At 42.7% G+C, this 27,563-nt stretch overlaps 1 long non-coding RNA gene across 1 annotated transcript in view; it reads right to left on the reverse strand.

Moving 5' to 3' along the window:
* Positions 1 to 253: 253 nt before the first annotated feature.
* LOC129558350 (uncharacterized) overlaps positions 254 to 27,563 on the reverse strand; it is a 101,598-nt gene continuing 74,288 nt past the window's right edge. The window contains exons 2-4 of the long non-coding RNA XR_016037980.1: positions 16,081 to 16,275; positions 6,782 to 6,960; positions 254 to 2,342 (exon numbers count right to left, since the gene is read on the reverse strand). This is a non-coding gene — a long non-coding RNA (uncharacterized LOC129558350). The remainder of the gene's footprint in view (positions 2,343 to 6,781; positions 6,961 to 16,080; positions 16,276 to 27,563) is intronic.

The raw sequence follows: 27,563 nt of genomic DNA on the forward strand, positions 1-27,563 counted from the left end.
ATCCACTTTCCAGGTATTAGTCACTTATTCCAGTCCCAAGAAAAATACACTCAACAAAAGCAAATTAACAGCACATCCCCACAAACCCCAACAAAAATAAACGAGGACACAAAGGAACAGGAGACTGTTTATTTTCTCACCGGATCATGGTCCAGTGGTCAGGATGTTAATTCCATCTACCTGATTCTCATTCATTCTAATCTGAATTCTCTTCATGGCATATGAGCCACTGCCTGCTTTCGTAGTTAATAAGTGATTTCCTTCTCACGCTGTTTGATTGATACTCGTGTTTGGCCCTGGATGAATAATGAGATTAATACTCAGAAAAGCTAACTATTAGCTAATGAGAAAAAAACTCATAGTGGGAGAAATTTTCAACTGTTCCATATTGCTCATATATTCAACACATTTTAGCACTAACTATATACCAAGCTATACAAGAAGAGGAGCTTCCCAGGTGCCTCAAGTGGTAAAGAATCCACCTGCCAATGCAGGAGACGTGGGTTCGATCCCTGGGTTGGGAAGAGCCCCTGGAGGAGGAAATGGTGACTGAACAACATTAGTTCTATCAAGTTCACAAGGGTAAATATAAAGTGATAATCCATGTAGGAGTTTTAATCCAAGTTCTTCAGCGATCAATTCATTCAGCACATATGTATTGAACCTGGGTTCATCCAGGTGCTGGGATGACTGATCAAACCTAAAGCATCATCACCTGTACGCCACACTACTGTTTTCTGAACCACTAAGAAAAGTAATGTCAGTTGAACTGTGCTGCAGTGCCTGAAACAATCATCTAGTGACGCTGACATTTATCCCATGTATTCTCAGGGATCTCGCAATTTTTGCTGCTTTCAACTGCAACACTTTTCAAGTTATGGTCATATTTGTGTATCACAGTAGCAAAATGAAATCTGGTTTTATTCATATAGGCTTTATGAAGCCCATGGTCGTTGCTTTAAAAGGAGATATGGAAAAGGGGAAGCTGTTCTGTATTAACATCACAATTTTGAACTAAAGAACATTTTAACTTCTTCTAATCCGAAAAATGTAGAAAGGACCTGATTCAGAACTTTTAACTGAAGGTTCGTTTTTTTAAAAAAATGAGTAAACTCTCCTTACTTTCCATTTTTCCATGGATCAAGAACTCATTTTGGCCAGGCGTCGGTTCTGTAAGGACCATGTGGAGAATTGCAATGGAGAACTGAGGTCTTCAATTTTTTTTGCTTATGTAATCCCCTAAAGGAATTTTTAAATTTCTATGTACGCCTTATTTTTGAGAGTAACATTTTCACCATCATTTAAATGGCTGTGTTATAAATGTTACTATTTTGTTAAAAGTATCTTAATGTCACAGCTTTTTAGAAGTACAGAATCGCTATCATTCTTCTCGTGACAAAATATTTGCTTCAATACCAACTGTAAGACCCAGTGTCCTGTTCCCACACTTTTCTTCATACACAATCACTTCTTGTTTAGGTGCTCAGTCACAGGACCATCATTTTAAAGACATTTTAAGCCACAATGAAATCCACTCGGGCAGCACCAAAAAATGCGCAAATAACTTGAACAACTAAGAGCGGATTTGCGCTATGCCTGACAACGCCTGTGAAATACATGTCAGTTTCAGAAATGCAAAAATGAGGGAAATGCACACGTTAGGACTGAGAAACATGGCGGCCTGACCTCAGTGCAAGGGAGCCGTGCGGACAGCCACGAGGGAAGAGCTGTTCTAGCTTCAGACAGAGAATTAAATTCAAACTCATTTATGAGACAGGCTGCCTCTCCACTTTGGAACTAGGATCCATGCCCACATAACCTCCAACAGGGGCCTGGGCTGAAGGCAGGTGGACACCGCGTCTCCTCTCCTCTGGACAGGGGTTCATCCCAGTGTGTTCGCCAGACCTGCGGCCTTGGGCTCTGGAGCGTCTCACGTCCCAGCACAGACCTGCTGAATCAGAAGATGTTGGGGTGGGACCCGCATGCTGTTGGTTCAACAAGCCCTCCAGGTGATTTCCATGCAAGTGAAAGTTTGAGAACCACTGCCTTGCGGGGAACTCCAAAGATAAAAAGGCAAAGGAAGTTATCCTGCTTATTTCCTTTCTGTTATCCCATGGGTTTATAGTTTATGTAAATGTCCAGTCTCTTCTCAGATGTCCCCAGAGGAGTGAAGGAGGAAGGCTCTGTTCCTACTTGAGCCAAGATGTCCAGGGGGACACATCCCGAGGCCACCCTGGTGGCAACGGCAGCAGCAGTGAGAATCCCCAAGAGGAAGGAGACTTCTGGAGAACAAGAGCATGGCTTCAACGTGATCTCACTTGGAGAGTTGTACACCACCAGTGCTGGGAAAGATTGAAGGTGGGAGGAGAAGGGGACAACAGAGGATGAGATGGTTGGATGGCATCACCTACTCGATGGAGATGAGTTTGAGTAAACTCCGGGAGTTGGTGATGGACAGGGAGGCCTGGTGTGCTGTAGTCCGTGGGGTCGCAAAGAGTCAGACACGACTGAGTGACTAAACTGAACTGAACTGAACCCCCAGTTGTTAAACAGAGAGGTTTTAGTAGGGTTTAATTCATCTCACTGAGGTATTGTTTTCTAAGCTGAAGGTGACTTGGGGCTAGGGGAAGGCATTGCTGTTGTTCCGCCATCGCTCAGTCATGTCCGACTTTGTGACCCCATGGACTGCAGCACGCCAGGCTTCTCTGTCCTTCCTTATCTCCCAGAGCTTGCTCAAACTCATGTCCATTGAGTCAATGATGCCATCCAACCATCTCATCCTCTGCAGCCCCCTTCTCCTCCTGCCTTCAATCTTTCCCAGCATCAGGGTCTTTTCCAATGAGTCAGCTATTCCGACCAGGTGGCCAAAGTATTGGAGCTTCAGCATTAGCACCACTCAGCACGTTGCAAGAATATTTTCCTACACTCTTTCAGTTGTTCTATACTCTTCGTTACATCTAAACAAAGTCTCCATTTAGTGTCTCTAACTCTCTACAAAAAAGAGAGAGACCAAAAGATAGAAATCCTTAGGCTCAAGTGCCTTGGTAGGCTCCTGTTTCTAGCTAGAACTCAATAATATTTTCTTGTTTTCACCATTATTTCTTTTCATGGTTACCTTCTATTGTGGCAGAGAATTCTGGTTTTTCATCTGAGGTCATTATTTAAAAGTTCCACTTAAATAAAGTTTATTTTAAAGAACAACATTAAGAAAGTTATAGTAGAGGTAGTCTGAGGATATGGTATGTAAATGGAACCACTATATTAAGGAAGCCTGTGGGTTGTTATTCTGGCGCTTACACTAATGAGAACTCAAATTCAGCTCCTCTCCTCAAAGTGAAAGTTGTTGTCCCTAATTCAACCTTTAGGCTGGCTTTCAGAAAAGCCACGTTGAGCTTAATCAACTGTTACAACAGTTGATTTAAACAAACAAACAAAACAAAACAGAGTCAGACAGAAAGTCATTCTACAAAAGGAGATTGTAACCAAAATTTTTAGGATAACATTTTTATGATAAAAATGTGAATTATGGTAACGTATCCTTTCCGATGACAAGGGGATGAGTAAGATACAAACTCTTCATTCAGTTCAGTTCATTTCAGTCACTCAGTCGTGTCCGACTCTTCGTGACCCCATGAATCAGAGCACGCCAGGCCTCCCTGTCCATCACCAGCTCCTGGATCCTACTCAAACTTATGTCCATCGAGTTGGTGATGCCATCCAGCCATCTCATTCTCTGTCGTCCCCGTCTCCTTCCACCCCCAATCCCTCCCAGCATCAGACTCTTTTCCAGTGAGTCAACTCGTCGCATGAGGTGGCCAAAGTATTGGAGTTTCAACTTTAGCATCAGTCCTTCCAATGAACACCCAGGATTAATCTCCTTTAGAATGGACTTACTGGTGACAATTAAAATGCAAATAATTCCCACTGAGAATCATGATTATTTACATGCTATGAACAAAGTATCCTTTTGTATGTAGTAGTTTAGGCAGTAGGGTTTAACAAAATACGGTTTTATTAATCCTAGGGTCAGAATTTCTCTATTACACTGTTTTAATTTTTTCCATGTAAATACATCTCAGGTACACTCACTAATGCTTCCCTCAGCATATGTGGTGATGGTAACGCTTAGATATAAATTACTGACTACTCAGTTAATTTCCATTATTCTGCATAAGGCTCAGCATATAGAGTTACAGCTGTAATATAAGTTAATTTCTAATCAGAAAATCATCATAACATTTTCTTTGTAGAGCTTGGAACCAAATCTAATATGATTACTGGTTGGGAGGACATGAAAGCTTCCTGTAAAATAAAGTAAGCGATAGGAAAAGAGGGCAGTTGCATCCTCCTTGGAAGGGAGAATGCTTCCATGAGGGCAGAGCTTATGCAACCAGAACTCTCTTGGCAACCAAAGATGCTTTGACTGGATTCTACTCTCTGGCCATTTCTCCTTCTGGGATCCAATAGCCACCTGAGTAAATAAACACACCATGAGTGTTACTGGATTTCAGAGTCTATTTGGAGCCAACAGGCTGATTCAATCCTTACTGACAATCCACATTCAAGAGATTCAAAGCCAGGATCATTGAGTTACTAAGCCATTAAAAATTAACAGAAATAAAAATTGAACCAGACTGGTATAACTTGGAACAAAGATGAAAAACATGGTAACCACCAGGGGGAGGTGAGGGCAAAAGGAGCCAGTGGTTTTCGGCATCAAGCTCCTTCCACAAAGAGACCTGAGTTGAAAGCGAACTGTTAGCCAGAGGACCCTCGAGATAAAAGTGGGCTCCTGCAGGGTATGTTCCAGGTCCTGGGAGACAGCAGCACAAATTAGATAATATTGTGTCCTTGTTTAATTGTTGCCATTATGTGTTGCAAAAAATAACCTTGGGGCAAACAGTAAAGATAATACGTGGCTGAATTTCCTTCTTTCTCTTCATACTGACTGCTCACAAAGTCTTGCCTGTCACCTTTTCCATTCCACAGCCTGTTGTCATAACGTCTTTCTGTAATGCTTTTCTGGTTGAAAGGCCATGAGTTCAAGCCAGACTTCATGTGTCTGGGGGGATGAAGTTTAGGATCCCACCACGCAGAGCTCAAGGCATCTGTCCCTTCCCACCTGAAGCCTCTCCCCCCAGTCTCCATCAGGAACCTGGGGGAGTTCCCCAAGGTCACCTGCTCCCTGCACCCACAAATCAATCACAGAAGAGTCTCATCCAGAGCAAGTCCCGCCTCCTGTCTCCTCTGATGAAAAGGACCATGGTGATTCCATGTGAATTGTACCATTTGTCTACATGTCTGTGAATTCAGGGTCTATGTTAAGTGGCCTTGTCACTTTAAACTCTGGGGCTCTGCCCAGATACGGCTGTGTTTCTTGATGAAACAGATATGCCTCTTTGCTTTCAGGGGTTTTCCCCAGCTCATTGTGTGGTTTCAGCTTCATCACTTAACTCATCCACTCTTTCATTTCCCATTTACAGTGTGCAGTGTCATGACAAAGAATGAGTGACAGCAATAACTTGAGTTTAAAATGGACCCTCCTTCCAGGAGACTTAAAATAATTCATGAGGACTACCTGGCATCCTTTCCCAAAGCCCTAGTGAGGAAGGTTTTGTTATTCATACTGCTTTCACATTTTGGTTCCATTTTACTGACACAAATACCAAGCACCAAGCTGTTGGAAAGATTTTTCTTGGGATCATTAAGCTATCATCCTCACTTGGCACTATGTTATCAAAAGCCTCTGATGGTGCTTTCCTGGTATATATTATTCAAGTTACACAGCTAAAAGTATTCCGCGTCGGTATCTGACAATAGGCAGAAACTTTAAAAATCACCATTAAAGCCACAACCTATCCCCTCATTCTTCAGGCAAGAATTGCGAAAGAAAGTTTGTTACTTTTTTGCTCAAGAAACAGTTTCTATTTCTGAGTAAAGTGCACCTTCTGTTGCTGCTTCGGAAACTTAGCAGAGAGAGTCCAACTGGTCTCCACTGCCACACCACACACATAACCAGAGCCAGGCTAGCACACGCATCAAGACAGAAACACAGGTGGCCTTGCCAAGGTCCAAAGGTCTGCGCAAAAAACACCAGAAGCCAAGTCTCCAGAGCACAAACAACCAGGCGGAAGGTCTCCCAGGAACAGGATGTTCTGCTGCATTTCCCATTACCCTGGACTCTGGGCAGGGTGTCCGCTTCCTGCTCACCATACGCCCCCTCTGCCAGGAAAAGCAAAGGGATGTCCCTCGCAAGAACTGCGAGACCATCCACCAAATCACGATCCTGACATTGAAGATGCAGTCTCTTTAGACCAGAACTCATGGGATTGCCCTGGTGGTCTGGTGGTTAAGACTCTGCCCTTCCAACACACGGAGCGTGGGTTCGATCTGTGATCAGGGATCTAGGATTCCACACGCTGCACATGTGAAGTGGCTCCCCCAGTCCCCCCGCCCCCGCCGCCACCACCAGAAATATAGACTGAATCAGAGAAGTGTGTTTTTGTGGGAGAAGTAATACAAACAACTTTTCCTCCTCCAGACTTAGCCGTCCATATTATCCAGTATCTAAATATACTGTTAGTTCTCACAAGCTACCTATACTGTGACCTCACGCCACCAAACTTCAAGTTCAGTTACTAGAGTAAATCAGCATTACGAAGAAAAAAGAAAGGAATGAGTAGAATAATAAGTAGCGCAAAATATGACAAGCGCAGAGGAAATAGCCTTCAGTGATTGTCAGAAATCAGAGAGCGATGGAACAGCAAGCAAAGAGTCTTACCTGCACAGGATTTGGAACCAAACTTTGAAATGCATTTGAAATATGAGAGCAGGATAAAATTCGGTTCTGGCATTTTGGTTTCAGCTTCTTTGTTTTGGTGTTTTCAGCCTGACACATGGAGGATGACGCTGAGAATTTCTTAACGACCGTGGTCTAGCCAACAGTTGTGCCACGATTCTCTGGGAGGAAAACACGGGCACCGTTAGTCAGGTCTGTTCACTGTCTCCATTTCTCGGTCCAAGACCCACTTCCCAGTTGTGCCTCCAGCAAGGAATTCTGAGCAGAGTAGGTCAAGGCCCCCAAAAGATTTTTAAAGGGTTCCTAAGCAAGGAGATCCAACCAGTCCATTCTAAAGGAGATCAATCCTGGGTGTTCATTGGAAGGACTGATGCTAAAGCTGAAGCTGCAATACTTTGGCCACCTCATGCGACGAGTTGAATCACTGGAAAAGAGTCTGAGGCTGGGAAAGGTTGGGGGCGGGGGGAGAAGGGGACGACAGAGAATGAGATGGCTGGATGGACATGAGTTTGAGTGAACTCCAGGAGTTGGTGATGGACAGGGAGGCCTGGCGTGCTGTGATTCATGGGGTCGCAAAGAGTCGGACACGACTGAGAGACTGAACTGAACTGAACTGAAGCTATGGAATCTAAAGAGATAATTTTAAGTAAGAGTGCCTTGTATGTGTTCAAAATGTTTGGGATACTCTCTAGGTACATCTCTCCCATACCGTCCACAGGCCTTTGGCAGTTTACAGAGAGTAAAAGTGATGAAGAGAGGTAAAACAATGGGCTCGATGTGACAAATCATGTCCAAAGGCGCCAAGACACGTAACTGAGAAGAAGATTCCATCCACTCAGTCTGCCGTACTGGTCTCCTGGCACAGCAGGCCAGCTTTGACCTTGGCAGCCTCTCCCATCTAAAGAGGCAGATGCCAAAGGGAGCATTAGCATTACACAGCACAGAAGCAGCATTGTAAGCACAGCATATAGATGTGGCTCCCTGCAGTACAGAAGATTTACCTGGTGTCCCCAAATCCCCAATGGATTCCCAAGAACAGAGACCTCTCGTCTCCCAGCTACTGTGTTCTGGGCTTTGTGGCCTCTTCTTCCCAATCTATGAACACATGTGGTGTCTTAATCGTTTTTCCCTTTCTCGGGGACACTTCATCAGGAGTCCACTGCCACTGTAAGGTACTAAATATAATTTTATCTATCATCAGTGATCATTACACAGATACAGAGAAATCACCCTTGGCTCAGTCATTAAATGAAAGACTTCCTTTTTCTTCTTTTGGTTGAAAACAGAGGAGGGAAGATCAGGCTAAAGGTGGTTTACACCAGAGCTTACTGACAAATTAAAGTGTGTGTGTGTGTGTGTGTGTGTATGAACTTCTGCTTCCATATTGTAATAGACTCTTGGAAGCCTGAGAGCAAGTTTTAATTTGTTTTAGCTCAGTTTCATTTTCAGGGTCAGGGTTAAACTCCTCCATTTAAATTGAAACCTTGAATGTCTTCCAGATTCTTTTCCAATATTTTTCATTTCACTGTCTAGAGATCAAATGTAAATTTATAACCTCTGCAAAACAGCTCTTAGCCTAATGCCTTGTATATACTTAGTGTATAACAAGTATTTATTGGTAAGTCTGTTCCCAGTTTTATTGCCAAAATATAATTTCAGATGATTCACAGTTTTCTGGATGGGGTCTTGCACTCCCTGTTTAACAGGTCAGAGATCTAAGTTCAGAGACTTTAGTGGAACAAGGTGAACTGGAACTTGAGTTCTCTAACTCCAAATTGAGTGCCCCTGGAGGTACACCATGTGCTTTATCTCCAAACCCTATTATGGAAGCACATAAAAATCCTGTGAATCAAAATGACGCAACTGGGGAAAACACATTTTGGACAAACAGCAGTAATAGTACAGGTCTTACTATGAAGTCCTTTCACAGGGGAAACTGCAGAATGCGTTCATTGTGTGGGTATCTGCTGTCTGTGAAAGCCACCTCTAGAGGGTAGCACACCCTTCGTAACAAACAAGAGTCTCCTCGGTTTGGAAGAACAACCTGGCGTGAAAACCAAGCGGGGTTTGAAATGCTTATTAACAGCTTTAGATAAGTAGAACCCACAAATCTATCAAGCCCGGTATACTTTTTGTCTGTGTGGGGGAGACAGGGGGCTGAAATGAGAATGTAACTGTGAGTCTTTTCTCTTCCCTCCCTCCCCAAGCACAGAGCCTCTAATATTTAATAGCAGATGAACTTGAAACTTCCCTTATAATACCAGTCTGACACTTAATTTAAAAAGCAGAAGCAAAGAATAGAGGGAAAATGAGATGTGTACGAGGAATTACCGCCGGTTGACTGTTGCTGGAATCCAAGTTTTAGGAGCCAAGGCCTGAGAATTAGGTAAGAGATGGCCGCAGAGGATCATGTGTGCCCGGAAGGGAAGCTGAACTTGCTCATGTAGATTCCAGGAAGCAGTGGAACAGCTTAGCAGAAAGGAACGGGGTCAGACTTGTGTTTCATGTGGACCACTGAGGTAGCTCTGAATTGAGCAGAGTTGAGGGCAGCAAGTCTAGAAACCAGGAAGCCAGTTTAGGTGGCTGTGCCAATTCAGGAAGAGAAGGCACGTTTGATAATAGGAGCAGTGACAGATGGGAGGATGGATTTTAAGTAATCCACGGGAGGGGAAACCAGCAGAATGTAATGATCAGTTGGATGAAGAGGGTGAGGAACTCAGAAGTGTTAAGGCTATTATTTTATAACCTGGATCACCGGGTAAAGAGGCAGTGACACAACAGAGAGAGACTGAATTTGCAGGGGTGTGCTACCTGGTTTTTGAAAAATCCAATCTGAAATGTCTGATGATCCCCAGGGAAGGTACCCGACAGGTAATGGAATTGGTGAGTCTGAAGCTTGGGGAAGGAATCTGAGTAGGAGATTGAATTAGAGACTCATTAGCATACAGGTGGTAGTTGAACTCCAGAGAGGAGATAAATTCACACAAGAAGAGTAGCTATAATGAGAAGCCGTGAGCTGGAAACACACACCTAGGGAACATAAGCATGTGAGTGGTGGGTGCAGAGAGAGAGGAGCCTGTGGTTAAGGAGAAACGGAAATGAATGAGACAAACTGGGAAAGACACTGTTACCTTGGGGAGCAGCAGTGCACAGAATCCACATCACCAAATGCCCCAGAAACGTGTCGCAAAACAGACATTGGAAAATGTCCATTGGATTTTGTTGTTAGAAGAACACTGGGGACCTTAACAAGGGCACAAGCCAGATTGCAGGGGGTGCAGAGTGAATGAATGGCACCTCGAGTGGTCACACTGGATACGTGCGCCTCTTCTAAGAAGTTTGGCTAAGAGGGAAGGGGACATGGGATATTTTCCAGGGAGCCTGAGGTCACAGATAGATTGCCTTTTTAATGAATGGCAGATAAATGAATAAGCTTACCGTCTGAAGGGAACATACACCTGCAAGAGGCAAAGATGGAGCTGCAAGGAGAATGGCTTTGGAGCCTGATCCTGGCAAGTCTAACCAGCTGGGCCCAAGGGGACACCACCTCTTAGGAAACTGGAGGAAGAGCCTGAGAGCTGTTAGTGCAGCTCCGTGTCTGGGTGGCGAGAGATTGAGGGAATTCACGCCCCACCGCTTCGGCAGCAGGAAAATCCATTGAGATATCACTTTGGATGTTGCTCACATTACTGTAGTAATCTCTAGTGAATGAACGAGTCAGCCTTTGTGTTGTGTTTCCTGGTCCCGCCTTGAAGAACTGGGATGACTTTTGTGCTTCTGGGGTTGCAAGCGAGTCTCTGGGATACCAGGGTGGCAACTCCCTCCCAGCCTTTCCTTTCAAGTGTTTATTTAATTCAGTTCAGTTCAGTCGCTCAGTCATGTCCGACTCTTTGCGACCCCATGGACTGCAGCACGCCAGGCCTCCCTGTCTATCACCAACTCCCGGAGTTTACTCAAACTCATGTCCATTGAGTCGGTGATGCCATCCAACCATCTTATCCTCTGTCATCCCCTTCTCCTCCCGCCTTCAATCTTTCCCAGCATCAGGGTCTTTCCCAATGAGTCAGTTCTTTGCATCAGGTGGCCAAAGTATTGGAGTTTCGGCTTCAACATCAGTCCTTCCACTGAATATTCAGGACTGATCTCCTTTAGGATGGACTGGTTTGATCTCCCTGCAGTCCAAGGGACTCTCAAGAGTCTTCTCCAACACCACAGTTCAAAAGCATCACTCTTCAGTCCTCAGCTTTCTCTATAGTCCAACTCTCACATCCGTACATGACTCCTGGAAAAAACAGATTGGGCTTTTCCAAATGGTCATTAGGAGTGAAGAACCCTACTGTGTGACTGGACTCACAGTTGAAGTGAGAGGAGACAGAATTGGTGTACTGCAGTTGAAGAAGGTAAGTGTGAGACCCTGGGGGTGACTTCCCTGGAATGAAGAAAGGGGTCAGATGAGGTAGCAAGTTGTGCAAGAGGCTGAAAGCCACGCAGTTCCCTGAAGCAGTTCCTTGAAGACGGCAGGCTATCTAGAGAGGTGGTGGGTAGCTGTGAGCTGTCCTGAGTTCCCCAGCCACAAGAACCTGGCCACCTTGCCTGCACTGGGCAGGGGTAGAGTGTGGGAGTAGGCATGGGGAATGGAGCCTTCATCCTTACCAGGGACCATTCTGCCCAGATAATAAATGACCCTGATAAGCTGGAAGGGGAAGATTTCTCTCTGAATTTTCCGGGCTGAGCCATCCTCCAGGGAGGCCTGACCATCCCTAAAGAGAAGGCGCTCCGTTAAAGACTCCTACTGAGCATCACCACTCTTGAGGGACAACCTGGAACTTGAATTTTTTTTTAAGTGTAATATGACCATTCTTGCACCTGAGCATCATGGAGAAACTTCATCCCCAACACATCACTATTTTCCTGACAAAGCAGACAGAAAGTTTGCTCAAAGTGAGGAGAACGTGGAGTACATGTTGAATGAAGGGTCTGAGTCACATAAAATCAGTTTTTAAATCTTTAGACTCATGGGATCAAAGGATGCTGATATTGGAAGAGATCTGCTGAGCTCAGTCTAGGCTCTGCTGCGTCTCTTGCAGGCATAATATTTTACCAATGAGAATAGAGTTCAGAGAGGCTAAGAATTCTACCCAAGGCCACCCAGCATCACAGCGCTTCAGACGGTTTAGTCTCATCCATTCTATCCTCAGAGCAGCTGGCCCTTCCAGCACCCACCTCCTGGCACCAGCATGCTGCTCGCACCCCTTTACCCGCCATGGTCCCCCTGCACGAGGCTGCCCTGACCTCAGGGCTGAGCACGCAAAGTGACACCAGCTTGGGCTGTCCAGCTGCCTTCCCACAGCTGCCCTCCAGCCGCAGGACAAAGGCATCTCAGCTTTGGACCTGGTTTCTGGCCCCACCTGAAAGCCCTGGCCAGCCCCCGCCAGTCTCAGCTACGTACTGCACAGAAAGGGAGCAAGGTGACCACCACATCGCCAGGCTGAGTCCTCGGCCTTCTGTGGCTTTCACTTCACACCAGAGGCAAAGCAGGCCTCTGAGCAGCACCAGGGCTTGCCCACACACCGAGGGAGCCTTAAATCAACAGGAAAAGCCCGCTCATTCTGGCTTTTCTCTTTCCAAGCTTCTTTTCCAAACACGCAGCTCCTCAATGGACTGTGCAGAGGACAGCAGAAGCCACCCCGGGTTAAACTCCCCACCGAGAACACACTGTCCAGGTCACCGTAACTCAGGCCCACGCTGAGTCCTGGCAGAGCTAGCAGGGCCAGAGGAGCCTCCGGTTAACTGGGTCACGCTCCACGCTGAGAAAGGACCAGGGAAAGTGGCACTCTGCGCTCAGCTGCTGGGATATGAATGGAATCAAGGAACGGCAGGGAAAGAAGCTATAAAAAGATTAGGGCTTCCCCCATTAAAATTGACACCCCAAGCCCCGGTCCTTCAGGAGAGCAAGGCCAAACAACAATAACCAAAGCAGAAATCTACACTGTGAGCCCCGGGGGCCAAAAGGAAACCCTGCTGAAGCTCAAGGCACAGATGGGGCCCAAACCAGGGAGAAAAGCTGGGCAGGACTGGCGTGGACCGAACTCAGTTTGCTGTGTGAGGCAAGATAGCGTTTTTCTTTTGATTACCCTCTCCCTGATTGGCAGCTAGAAATAAAACCACTCCAGCGCTGTCATTCCTGAGACCCCCTGCCATTGCTCCATCCCCAGGCGGGACCTACACCTCGGTTTCTAGGATCTCCACGACCAGGGTATCTCACGGGAGGGTCAACATGCTCTGTATGCAAAATGATCTTAAGGGTACACAACAATTTTCATTTTAATAGTTACATGTCTATCAGTTCAGTTCAGTTCAGTCACTCAGTCGTGTCCGACTCTTTGTGACCCCATGGACTGCAGCACACCAGGCCTCCCTGTCCATCACCAACTCCCAGAGTTTACTCAAATTCATGCCCATTGAGTCGGTGATGCCATCCAACCATCTCATCCTCCGTCAGCCCCTTCTGCTCCCACCTTCAATCTTTCCCAGCATCAGGGTCTTTCCGAAGGAGTCAGTTCTTCGCATCAGGTGGCCAAAGTATTGGAGTTTCAGCTTCAGCATCAGTCCTTTTCCAATGAATATTCAGGACTGATTTCCTTTAGGATGGACTGGTTGGATCTCCTTTCAGTCCATTAATTATACCAATGAATACTAAATTTTCAGTTTATGAGGGGAAAAATTATTCAAAAGGAAAAAAGTCTGAGTCAACTAAGAAAGCATTATTCTGACAAAAAAAAAAAAAATGAAGGTGATATACAACAGCCCTGAATCTGGGAAACACTGCCCAGGACCTTCCCAAGCAGTGACCAAAGTTAGCTACAGTCTGCTGTGTAAGAGTGCCAGAGAAATGCAAGCTTTGAAATAGCATAAAATAACACATGATGTGAATTCCCCCACTCGGTGTGGACACCCCGGAGGTTGGTTTTTGTTGTGTGTGTTTGTGGGGGGCTCTTTATTGATCTCTTGTTTAACTTTCCACATAGCAACACTTTATTTTCCCATATTACAGTTGGGGGGCTCTCAGGCCTCCTTCGTCCCAAATCACGTAACAGAACCAGAACACAGTGAACTGTGAAGGGCTTCTGGTTCCGAAGGCCTCCCTCCTTCAAGAGGAATAGCGAAGTATGAGGAGTAACTGTTCCATCTTTTCCCAACGACATGTTGAATGTCAAACAGGGAGGCCACATTAATTTTCACATGTGATATAAGACAAACATTGGCCCATGAATGGTTATGCCCCTGCCTTTCCTTGTCATCTCTTCCTTATTTAAGGGTGAAAAAGCAAAACCAGTTAGACAAGGATTAGTCCGTAATAACCTCCGCATCGTAAAGTCTTCCAAATCAATGACATTTATGTCTACATACCCACCAGGCAGAGATAGTAACTCAGTTCAGTGCTGGGATCAAGTTGAAATGTAGGAAATGTTGAATGTTGTCAAGGAAATAATTTCCTTGAACTCTGACCTCTGTTTTAGCTGGTTTCTTTCAAGAGAAGATAAATAAAAGCAAGAAGAGCTAAAACTATATTAGTGCTGATGAATATGCAGAAATAAGAAAAATCGGCTACAATAGAGCACAAGTTGGTTGATCCAGCTGAGAAATAAAAACACGAATAATTTGATTTTTTGGCTAAAAGAACTGAATTTTTTCCAACAAATTGACCAAGTTCTTTACTGCTTTTGGTGTAGACTCTGCCTGCATGTCCTAGTTTGGATGTGGAAGATCCCACAAAACTCCCCGTCTGTCAATTTTTCCTCCCTCCTCCTCCAGTTTGGTTTTATGAGGGTCTGCCTGTAACAAAGGGAAGGAGTTGTTGTTTTAGTCGCCAAGTCGTGTCTGACTCTGTGCGACCCCATAGACTGTACCCGGCCAGGCTCCTCTGTCCATGGGGATTCTCCAGGCAAGAATACTGGAGTGGGTTGCCATGCCCTCCTCCAGGGGATCTTCCCGACCCAAGGGTCAAACCCACATTTCCTGCATTGGCAGGTGGATTCTTTACCACTGAGCCACCTGGGAAGCCCAAGGGAAGGAGAATGAAACATATAACTTGACACTCAAAGAAAGAGAAGAGAAATAGAAGTGGAGAAAATAGAACAGAGCTTGAGCCTCCCTCCAATTTATGACTGAAAGTTTTCTATTCTAGGGAAAGTTCCTGCGTCTGCCTGGCGCTCAGTTTTCCCACACGTAAATAAGATAGTAGGACTCCTTAGTCACGGATTCTTAATCTAGAATTCACAGATTCTGTAAAAGCGACATGTGATGTGTGTGAAGTCGTTCAGTCGTGTCTGACTCTTTGCTACCCCATGGACTATACAGCCCACCAGCCTCCTCAGTCCATGGGATTTTCCAGGCATGAATATAAACGTTCTTAAAACAAGTTCAAAATATAGTGAATATACAATTTACTTTTTCTGGGTAGAGAAGAATCCATAGTTTTTATCTGAATAAAAACTGTTAACAACCACTGTCCTAGATGATTTATATGGTCACTTTCTGATCTTGTATCTTATTACTGCAATAGGCAGAGAATCTGAGGAAACAGTAAATAGCCATGGGTCAGAAAACACAGAAGGCAGAGAAGTTATTGTTTTCCTTCTTCTACCACCAATCCTGAGCACCTAAGGGTTGTTCGCCTTTCCCCAAAGTCACTCCAGGGTCTACACATCCATAAGTCATGGACTGTCTCCTCAAAAGAAAGGAATCTGTGTGCAGAATACAGAAGTGTACTAGTTTTATGTCAATAATTCATAAAAGAATTCTTGGACCTTCACGAACTAGATTTGCACAATTCCAAACATATTATTTTCATTAGCTTTGACAGAAAAGAAAATCCTCATGACAGCTTCAAGTGAAACTTCAGAATGACTCAAGCCACCATGCTGATGGTTGAGGCTTCTTGCAAACAGTTTTGATCACCGTCTCAAACTACAGAGGTCAGTAATCTGAATGGGAATTGAAGAGGACAGGGGTGGGAAGAAGCAATAATAAAATACCATAATTAAAATATAAAAAAAAAAGATACCGTAATTAAAAACCCCAAACTGGCACAATTGTCTAAAAAAATGAAGCCCCTTGGAGACACCACCACAGTCACTCTGTCCTTAATAAGCTAATGAGAAAGCTAGCTGGCTTTCTCCCCCCCTCCCCACTTCCTGTTGGCACAGAGACATAACTGGGAGGAAGCCAGCAGAAGCGTCTCTTTTGTGTCCACCTCCGAGGGCCCAGCTAACACTCACCAGACACAGAGGGAAAAGATGTTCTAGGGTGAACCATATAAACTACTATTTTTGTAAGTAAACGCTGGTCAAACATTGGCAGTGTCCTGCGGCTCCACCTGGTATGCAAAACGCCTCCAAAGAGAACATTCTAGCCAGTCTGGCATTAGCAAGCTGCTCCTGACTCATCTTCCATAGGCAAAAATAATTGAGACTCTGGAGAAAAAGACAAGAGATGTGAAATCAAGTCAGTCCATCCTCCGTGATCACAGCAATGTGTAAAAAGAAATATTCAAACACCAAGACATCTCTGAAGCCAACTCAGAAACAGTTACACGTCGCATAGTATTCAATTGAACAAACCTCTGTGCAGAACCTATTGTACAAAGCACAGGCTGCTGGCTATATAACCACTTGGGGTTAATCTTAGAGGAAGGGAGAAAGAAACCCTTCCATGAATGGGGAAGAGCTAAAACCTTAGGAATTATTTGTTAACAAAGAAAGGTTTCTGGATTATCACCATCATCTTCAAATTTATTAGATTTTTTAAAAAGTAATATTTTGTGCACATAATCACAATAGTCATCAGTCTGGATACATTAATATCATCATTTAACCAATTCCCAATTGCTGGATATTTAGGTTATTTCTAATCTTTTTATATTATTAATTTTCTGTAAATAATACTCTTGTATATTAAAAATAGTACGGTTTGGCAAAGGCTATTTTATGTCAAGGAAGTTTGACAACTACTACAGTTTAAATGTTAAAGTTTAAAATTTCCCATGAGTTTAGGAGTGGATGGAAGAAGCATTCAGGTCAGCTGCTCAGCCTCTCAAAAGGACAGAGTCTAGTGGTTCCTCTTGAGTGAATTTCAACCAAGGCTGTGAGACTAAGGACGGTCCTTATCCCCACAAACACAAGGCAAACTCTGATTTCACCAGCTTTATAACATTTTTATTTAAATTATTTTTCAATTCAAACTTCCCAGGTCTTTCCTAGAGAATGCACCAATTTAAAAGATCATTTCCCCTAATAAGAACCTACTGAATATCACAGGGAAGCCTATTCAACACTCTGTCATGACCTGTATGGGAACAGAGTCCAGAAAAGAGTGGATAATATGTATGTAAAACTGACTCACTTTGCTCTACAGCAGAAGCAAACACAACACTGTCAATCAACTATACACCCAAGAAAAAATTCATTAGAATAAAAAAGAAAAATTAAAACAAAATGTAAGCATATTGAAGCCACTGAAAGCAATTGGTTATAACTAGAGTAACAGGTAGAGACAGGAATTTGGGTAAGGATGATATTTAACATATTTTTTAGTATTAGATAATGGAGGTTCCAGTATGCTATACTTGTAATTTGAATTTACCGTGAATAAGCTAGCAACCTAATCAGCAATTTATGTTTTACCAATGGCCTGGTAGGCTACAGTCCATGGGGTTGCAAAGAGTCAGACATGACTGAGTACACACAATGTTTTGATATAATTATTTTCAACAGTGTTGATAACAGGGTTAAGAATTAGTACTAGGTACATTATAAAGAGGAAAGTTATGATCAACCTTGATAGTAAAAAGCAGAGACATTACTTTGCCAACAAAGATCCGTCTAGTCAAGGCTATGGTTTTTCCCATGGTCATGTATGGATGTGAGAGTTGGACTGTGAAGAAAGCTGATCGCCGAAGAATTGATGCTTTTGAACTGTGGTGTTGGAGAAGACTCTTGAGAGACCCTTGGACTGCAAGGAGATCCAACCAGTCCATTCTAAGGGAGATCGATCCTAGGTGTTCATTGGAAGGACTGATGCTAAAGCTGAAACTGCAATACTTTGGCCACCTCATGCGACGAGTTGACTCACTGGAAAAGACTCTGATGCTGGGAAGGGTTGGGGGCGGGAGGAGAAAGGGACGACAGAGAATAGATGACTGGATGGCATCACCGAATCTGTGGACATGAGTTTGAGTTAACTCCAGGAGTTGGTGATGGACAGGGAGGCCTGGCGTGCTGTGATTCATGGGGTCGCGGAGAGTCGGACACGACTGAGCGACTGAACTGAACTGAACTGATGAACTGAACATTATAAAGATGAGGAAACAAACAATATGAATAGAGTTTATCAAAAATGCAAAACTTTCAGTGTGGCAGCTTTAAGTAATTTGTCTCTGACTTCAAATCTAATATTCTTTCAATGAAATATCTTGCATTTAACAGGTACTCAATTAATGTATTATGAGCTGATATTTTACTAACAGCAAGAACCAAATAATTCAAGAGACCCAAAAATAAATAAATAAAAAAGATCATTTTTCTAACAGCTAATTTAAAGTATTGGGTATCTCTTTTTTTGTCAGTTTTATGGATATATATAACTGACTCATAGCATTGTATAAGTGCATGGCATACGACATAATGATTTTACATATATATATTTAAAAACCCGTAACCTCAGTTCAGTTCAGTTCAGTCGCTCGGTCGTGTCCAATTCTTTGCAACCCCATGAATCACAGCATGCCAGGCCTCCCTGTCCATCACCAACTCCCGGAGTTCACTCAAACTCATGTGCATCGAGTCGGTGATGCCATCCAGCCATCTCATCCTCTGTCGTCCCCTTCTCCTCCCGCCCCCAATCCCTCCCAGCATCAGAGTCTTTTCCAGTGAGTCAACTCATCGCATGAGGTGGCCAAAGTATTGGAGTTTCAGCTTTAGCATCAGTCCTTCCAATGAACACCCAGGATTGATCTCCTTTAGAATGGACTGGTTGAATCTCCTTGCAGTCCAAGGTACTCTCAAGAGTCTTCTCCAACACCACAGTTCAAAAGCATCAATTCTTCGGTGATCAGCTTTCTTCACAGTCCAACTCTCACATCCAAACATGACCACAGGAAAAACCATAGCCTTGAGGACTACATCAATGCTGTATATTGTCACCCTGCTTATTTAATTTATATGCAGAGTACATCATGAGGAACGCTGGGCTGGAAGAAGCACAAGCTAGAATCAAGATTGCCAGGAGAAATATCAATAACCTCAGATATGCAGATGACACCACCCTTATGGCAGAAAGTAAAGAGGAACTAAAGAGACTCTTGATGAAAGTGAAAGAGGACAGTGAAAAAGTTGGCTTAAAGCTCAACATTCAGAAAACGAAGATCATGGCCTCTGGTCCCGTCACTTCATGGGAAATAGATAGGTAAACAGTGGAAACAGTGTCAGACTTTATTTTTTTGGGCTCCAAAATCACTGTGGATGCTGATTGCAGCCATGAAATTAAAAGACGTTTACTCCTTGGAAGGAAAGTTATGACCAACCTAGATAACATATTAAAAAGCAGAGACATTACTTTGCCCACAAATGTCCATAACCTCACATAGGTATAATTTTTTTCCTGTATGAGAACTTTTAAGATCTACTCCCTTAGCACCTTTCAAATGTAGAATATATTACTGTTAGCTATAGTCACCGTGCTGTATATTATATTTCCAGAACTTCTTCATCTTACAACTAAAAGTTTGTACCTTTTGATCACCTTCATCCACTTCCCTCAACCACTACTCCCTGCCTCTGGCAACCAGCGATCTACTGTTTGTATTTATAAGTCTGATATTTTAGATTAAACATATAAGTGAGATCACATAGTATTTGTCTTTCTCTGACTTATTTCAGTCAGCCTAACGTCCTCCAAGTGTGAGGTAATACCTCCCTGTGGTCTTGATTTGCATTTCCCTAATGATTAGTACCTTTTCATTTACCTGTTAGTCATCCGTGTGTCTTTTTTTAAAAAACTGTCTATTCAGTTTTTCTGCCCACTTTTTTAATTGGAGTGTTGGGGATTTTTGTTGTTGTTACCAAGTTGGATGAGTTCCTTGTATATTCATATGTCTTTTATACATATTTACATATATTTTATATATATTTATATATTTTAGATGTTAACCCCTTGTCAGATATAAAAGTTGCAAATATTTTCTCCCATGTTGTGGGTTGCCTTTTCATTTGGTTGATGGTTTTTATTGCTGCACAGAAGCTTTTTAGTGTAGTGTAGCTGAAATGGTTACATCATGACAGTAACCATTAAAGCCATGTTAGGAGGAGAAAATTTTAGGAGCATGGAGAGTAGACCTGAACTTACTGTGCTAGTGTTACTGGTTATTGGGCACCCAAAGACGGGTGACAAAGACAGACTTTGACTTTATCATTTCTAAATATAGGCACGTAGGGAAACTGGGCAGTGGAGCCTATATTCTAGAGGGGTCACCAGTAAAATTTACAACCTCTGCCAGCAGGAGCAGGGCTCTTCTCCAAGGAAGGCCCATTTGTTTGTTCAGCATTATTCTGAGGGAGCCAGAAAGGGACAGTTTATTAGAGAGTTTAACAGTTTCGCATGTTAAACTCTCTAATAAGACCAAGTTTTGTGGTTGAGTCAAAACATTAAAACAGGTAATATGCTGACATGCATACAATTTTTAAAATCACAGCGTATACTGATTTAAAAGTACACACATTGCCACATTGTTTTCTGAGCATTTCTTTCCCTAATGCAATAGTGAAGCCAGCCGCACACACACATATGCATGGACATATACATACACATACACATATACATAGTCCCCACTAGACCCTCAATTAGTAACTGTGAATCCACAGGCATTAATAATAATGATAGTAATAGTCTACAGTAAGTATTAATTATTTCATAATAAGCCACTATCATAATACAAGACCAGCTTGAATTCTATACTGAGAAATAAAATTTAAGATATGATTCTTGCCATGTGGGTTAGAGAAAAAGAACTCATAGAATTGTTTTAAAAGTTACTGAATGAGCTGAGCTATCGGTGGGACTTGGAGCAATAATTCCTAAAATGTACAGTAGGGCCAATGGACAGTATGGGGGGGAGAGAAATTCAAGTGGGGCCGGAGGAGTCAAGAAGCATTGATGAGGCCGAGCGTTAACTGACGGCTTCATGTTGAGTTTCATTTTTCCATGGTGAGAGAGGAAATGTAGGGGTTACCAAGTGGAAAGCCAAAACAAGCAAAAATGAAAAAGCAGGAAATGGCGTCTGTGGAAGTTAGTGAGTATAGATCAGTTTGGCTGGAATAAAGGGCCAGATTTTTTCTAAGAGTAGGTAAGACATAACTCTAGTCATAAGTCAGAGTTAGAGGCGATGTAACTTTTGTCCCAGCAATGGGTTGGTACCAAATACTCAGTTTTGTAAAGCAGTTCAGCTCACATCCACAAAGGGAAATAGTACTAAGTTCACTCATATCTCTAACCTGCAAAGACAAATGAAAAGACAACTCCATTCAGCACATTTAAAAGACTCATCTGGGCCTCCTGGGGTATTCCCTTTGGTCTTGTAGCTGGTATTGGTCTGACAGAGCTGACAGATGCTTTGAGTTTTTAACATTTTTCAGAAAAGTAGTTAGAAATAGTAGCTGGGATCATATGAATAAATCTTCAGTAGTCAATGAAAAGACCTTGGGAAACCCCAAAGCACAAGAACAGAAAACAGAAAGAGGACAGACAAAAGTTGGGCAATTCTAAGCAAAGCCACTCGGTTCCTCATTTCTGAACCAGCTGTACTGCTGTTAGACATCGGGGCTGATTAGTGCCATCTGGTGAAGGAAGTAGGATGGCAGTAAAGCAGAAGAACCATCATCAAAATAACTAGGATCTGTAAGTCACTCATAAATTGTCAAACACTTTCAAAACACATGATGTGATCTAAAACTCGCAAGAACTGGTGAGGTCAATGGGATGGTTCTTATCCCCATTCTAGAAATACGGATGCATCCTAAGTTATTCCCAGAGTTATTCATTAGCCTGGTCTTCCAACTTCTAGTCCAGTGGTTTCTTTGACTACAGAATTGTTTTCCTCTACCTTAGATGCACAAAACAGCTAAAAGAATGAATACAAAGAGAACTTTGTCTTTTATTTTGGCTAATCAAAGATGTTCTTAAGTGTCTTGAAGACTTCATTACTGATTCTAAAAAATACATTCCCAGCCTAATAGCCGACTCATTAGAAAAGACCCTGATGCTTGCAAAGATTGAAGGCAGAAGGAGAAGGGGGACGACAGAGGATGAGATGGTGGGATGGCATCACCGACTCAATGGACATGAGTTTGTGTAAGCTCTGGGAGATGGTGATGGACAGCGAGGCCTGGCGTGCTGCAGTCCATGGGGTCACAAAGAGTCAGACACAACAACAACAGCAAGCCTAATATCCGGCCAAATTTAGGCCAGTGTCGGGGTGGGTAGGGGGAAGAGGGTCACCGTGCCTTTTTTAAAAGGGAGAGAATTAACACCTAAAGGCACTCTTTATACATAATGGATTAACTAACATCTCCCCTATGCAAAGAATGACACTAGTCATTCTTAGGAGAGCTGACAAAACTGTTTCTCAACTATTTGTGTCGTTCTGTGGTTTGGATGAGGATCCTGGCAGTACACTTATTTTTGAAGAGGAATCCCTTGGCGACCAGAAGGAAGTACCTCACTTCGACCTGCCTATGTGCTATAGAGGATTTTACAGTATGATGGTAATGATAGCAACTGTCATTTATTGAGAATTTACTACATGCCAAGGACTAGCTTACCTGCCGCCCGCATATCTCATTTCATCTTCAAAAGAAAACTGGGAAGCAGGTGTTATTACCATCTTATGGATAACAAATCTGAAGCTCAGAGAAGTCAACTAACCTTGTCCAAAGTTACACATGGAACAGGGGCAGAAGTGAAATGTAAGCTGAGATCAGTTTTACTCCAAAGCCATCCCCTTGCCTCTTACACTACACTGCATCAGAAGGTACATTCTCCCATTCTCATTGCACAACTTGACAGCTTCTCCTCCCACCCACCCTCAACCATTTCAGAGAAAGAGCAGACTTGCAAGCAAGCTAACAAAAACAAATGGCTGGGCAACAAGTTGGCCCCTGACATCTGAATCAATGTTGAAACCCAAAATAAGTACAAAGTCATGAAGAATATAAGAGTGAAACTTGAAGGAATCTCAAGAGACTATAGACTCATTCATTCCAATAATATCCACTGGGAATCTACCATGTGCTCCATAAAGCCCTAGAAGCTGAAGATGGAAAAAAGAAAAGTCATCCTTCCTGCCTTTGACGACTTACATTCTAAAAGGAAATACAGGCACACAGACAGTTGCCATACAGCTAATAAGTATGTACAAATTAAAGAGGGGGCTCAAAGATGAGAACGATCCACTCTGTTTGGGGTCCTGGTCCCAATCTGGGTGCTTGAACTGGGTCTGGACGTATGAGTACGAGTCTGATAGATAAAACTTTGTGGGAATGATACTCCAAGAAAAGAGAAAGAAAAGATTCAAAGGGATGGGATATAAAAATCACACTGGAGTTTAGGGGACATGTGAATAGTTCAACATGGCTAAAGTGTTGGCATAGAAAAAGAAAACTAGTGAGGCTGGTCATGGAAAGCTTTGTTTAGAAGTCACTCAAAGGGAGATGAGATGCCAGAAAAGAGACTATTGCAATAGATCAAGAAAGAGAGGATGAGGATCTGGGCTGAGGCAGCAGGACCAGAAGAAACCAGTTAAGGAAGAAAAGCAATAAGGAAGATGAATCAAGAGAGCTGAACTTAATGACTGATCAGAAGAAGGGGTTTGGCAGGTGATAGGGAGAGGGGAAGGGTCGGGAGAAGGACACTCAGGCTCTGTGTTTGGGTTGGATGAGTGAATGGGTAAGGCAGGAAAAAAGTGAGGAATTCAGTGGGGAGTAATTTGAGATAGTGGTATCCATAGAATCTCTTTCAGTGTCCTATCTTTTTGCCTTTTCACACCGTTCACGGGGTTCTCAAGGCAAGAATACTGAAGTGGTTTGCCATTCTCTTCTCCAATGGACCACATCTTGTAAGAACTTTCCACTATTACCACGTCCATCTTGGGTGGCCCTACAAGACATGGCTCATAGTTTCATTAAGTTAGACAAGGCTGCCTCCCAAGAAATCTGTATGCAAGTCAAGAAGCAACAGTTAGAACCGGACGTGGAACAACGGACTAGTTCCAAATTGGGAAAGGTGTATGTCAAGGCTGTATATTGTCACCCTGCTTATTTAACTTATATGCAGAGTACATCATGAGGAACGCTGGGCTGGATGAAGCACAAGCTGGAATCAAGACTGCCAGGAGAAATATCAATAACCTCAGATATGCAGATGACACCACCGTATGACAAAAAGCGAAGGGGAACTAAAGAGTCTCTTGATGAAAGTGAAAGAGGAGCGTAAAAAAAGGTGGCTTTAAACATTTAAAAAATGAAGATATGGAGCAGAAACTGGCAACCCACTCCAGTACTCTTGCCTGGAGAATTTCATGGACAGAGGAGCCTGGCGGGCTATAGTCCATGGGGTCGCAAAGAGTCGGACGCGACCACGCAACTAACTACAGCATTGTCTCTACTCTTGAGTAGCATGTGTCTTTATGAGCAATAGGAAGGCTTGGCTTACAATACACTTTCATATTTAAGGAGATAAAGATAAATGTATGAATGAACCCATTTTACTGAAATAACTGATATTTTTGAAACATAATGTGTCATGTGTCTTTAACCAGCCAACGCTCATACTTAATCTACTTTTTTGTCTGTGGGGTGAGGAGGACAGTGTAACTGTACTACCTTCCCAGATGAATCCCAGTTTTTCCCTCCGATTCCTCCTTAGAGAGGCTTCAGGAACACTTCAGTGATTTTCTCGAGGTTGAATTGCAGCCACAACAAAACAAAACGCACAAAAATTAAGCTAAATGATAACAATACCTTCAGAGAAGGAATCTCATTTTTAATCTTACAAAAGATTGTGTGAAGATTCTCTGTCAAGTAAAGTGACTAGAATTTTACCTGTTGAAATAAGCGTGTGTTGGTACAGGTACAGGTGAGTTCCACAAGTGTTGCCATCAGCTTAGTCCCAGTATAAGGACTAATGACTAATATCATTTGCCAGGGTATTTTGAGATTCCTTCCTTTTATTTTTTAAGCAACATGTGATAGTATTACCTCACGTTAAGAAATATAATGTATAGAAAGACATAAAAATAATCATGTATTCACTCTGAACCCTTCTTGGAGTCTTAGAAATGACTACGTGTCCAGTTTTATATGGCCATTGTAGGCCATGTCATCTCTGTTTTGTTAATCGATAGCATTATTGTGAAGGTCCCTCTTCGTATTTTTCATGGCTTGTCTAAGAAGTCTTCAGCAAGCTCTGGGTTCTTAAATCTCTGATACATGTTGGGTTACTTTTTGTATTAACCATGTGCAGTTTAGGTAGTGGGGTGTGTTTTTTTGCCTAAGGATGTTCAGTTGTTCTGGCACCATTTGAACAGTTGAAGATTATCCTGCTTCTATTAAACTGAATTGAGTTGGAAAAAAATCTGTTGGGCATATTAATTTCTGGTCTGTTTCTGAATGCTTTATGTTATCCTATTGATCTGTGTATTTAAACCTCTGCTAATACCACATTATCTTGAATACTGTAGTTATCACTAAATCTTAAAATTGGATAAAGTACTTCTATTTTCTTAATAGTTTTTAAAATTGATTTAGCTTCCCATGTCAATTTTTTTTTTCGTTTTCTGTATAAGTTTTAACATGTGCTTGTCTATAAATTAAAAACATCTTGGGGGATTTTTATAGAAAAAAAAAAGGTCATGTTATCTGGTCCCATCACTTCATGGCAAATAGATGGAGAAACAATGGAAACAGTGGCAGACTTTATTTTCTTGGGCTCCAAAATCACTGCAGATTGTTTTTGTAGCCATGAAATTAAAAGATGCTTGCTCCTTGGAAGAAAAGCTATGACAAACCTAGACAGCATATTAAAAAGTTGAGACATTACTTTGCTGACAAAGGTCCATATGGTTCTCCCAGCTGTCATGTATGGGTGTGAGAGTTGGACCATAAAGAAAGCTGACTGCTGAAGAATTGATGCTTTTAAACTGTGGTGTTGGAAAAAACTCTTGAGAGTTCCTTGGACTGCAATGAGATCCAACCAGTCCATCCTAAAGGAAATTAGTCCTGAATATTCGTTGGAAGGACTGATGCTGAAGCTGAAACTCCAATACTTTGGCCACCTGATGCGAAGAGCTGACTCATTTGAAAAGACCCTGATGCCACCTGGGAAAGACTGAAGGCGGGAGGAGACGGGGACGACAGAGGATGAGATGGCTGGATGGCATCACCGACTCGATGGACATGAGTTTGAGTAGGATCCGGGAGTTGGTGATGGACAGGGAGGCCTGGCATGCTCCAGTCCGTGGGGTCGCAAAGAGTTGGAGATGACCAAGCGACTGAACTGAGAGAATCTCTGGTGAGTGGTCTGCAGTGCGCAGATACACGGGGAGACTCACTCACATAGACCATTCAGTTGGATCCTTGAATCCCCAGCCAAAATAAAATCTGTCCATTTATGGCATCCAGGTGACCCATTTTTCTCATCATGAAAAATACTGGCATTTTGAATTTATATTATCCTTCCTTCTAAGATTTTGGAGCTGACTTTTCCCACAACTTGCAAATAAACATGCATAAGAATTCTCTAACTCCTTTCCATAGGTTTGTTTTTTTCATAGAGATTCTTATGTTCAGTTCTAATTCCTGCCAATCAAGCATTTCTAATGCAAATACGCAAGGAATTGTATGGAATAATGACCAACTTTTACATAAGGACCTGTTTACTCTTGTCACTTCATAGACGTTAAATGGCAACAGGGCCAAAGGGTGGGGGTTAACAGTAATGTACCCCATCATGAAAGGAAAAAATGAGTTCTCAGTAGCACACATTAAGAGACTATATATAAAAACTTGACTTAAAAATTGTTTTTAAATGTTTAATTGGCATCAGGCCCTTAGGGTGCAGTGTTACAGTAAAAACCCAAGAGCTATAACACAGTCATGTTTACTGTCCTATAATTGCCTTGAATTGCAAATAAAGGATTACTGCAAGGTAATATGAGGGAGGAAATTCCTTCTTTGTTAAAGATTTAAAAGTGCAGGTAGGTTTGGAAATGAACTGATAAGTCTCATGTGTATCTGAATAAACAAGAAAGGTGTGCAAGAGAGAATTGTTAAAGGACATTCTAATCATGATTAGGATAAAGGTCCGTTCAGCAAAGCAGTCTCATCTGGCTTCTAGTGATATCAGTCCGCATAATGGAAATAATAAGTTAAGGTCATGAGATTGTTGGAGTCTCTTGTGAATATCAGACTTATTTCCTCAGTGAGTCAGAGTTAGAATGTCAGAGAGATCAATTTATGTGAATACAATTAATAAGGTAATTAAGAGGTAGAGACAGCTCAAGAGGATATTGCCTGATAATTAATAACCAGCTGGAAAGGATGAAGATCCTAGGAAACAGTGAATTAAATAAAGATTGGCATGGAGAATTTCCATCAATAAGATACGGGCTATTGTTTAAGGCAGCAGGGGTTAGTATCTGCTGCCATCTGCTTAA

The sequence above is a fragment of the Moschus berezovskii genome, chromosome 8 (assembly GCF_049115385.1).
Source record: "Moschus berezovskii isolate FMDL1 chromosome 8, NW_MosBer_1.0, whole genome shotgun sequence".
NCBI classification, from domain to species: domain Eukaryota; kingdom Metazoa; phylum Chordata; class Mammalia; order Artiodactyla; family Moschidae; genus Moschus; species Moschus berezovskii.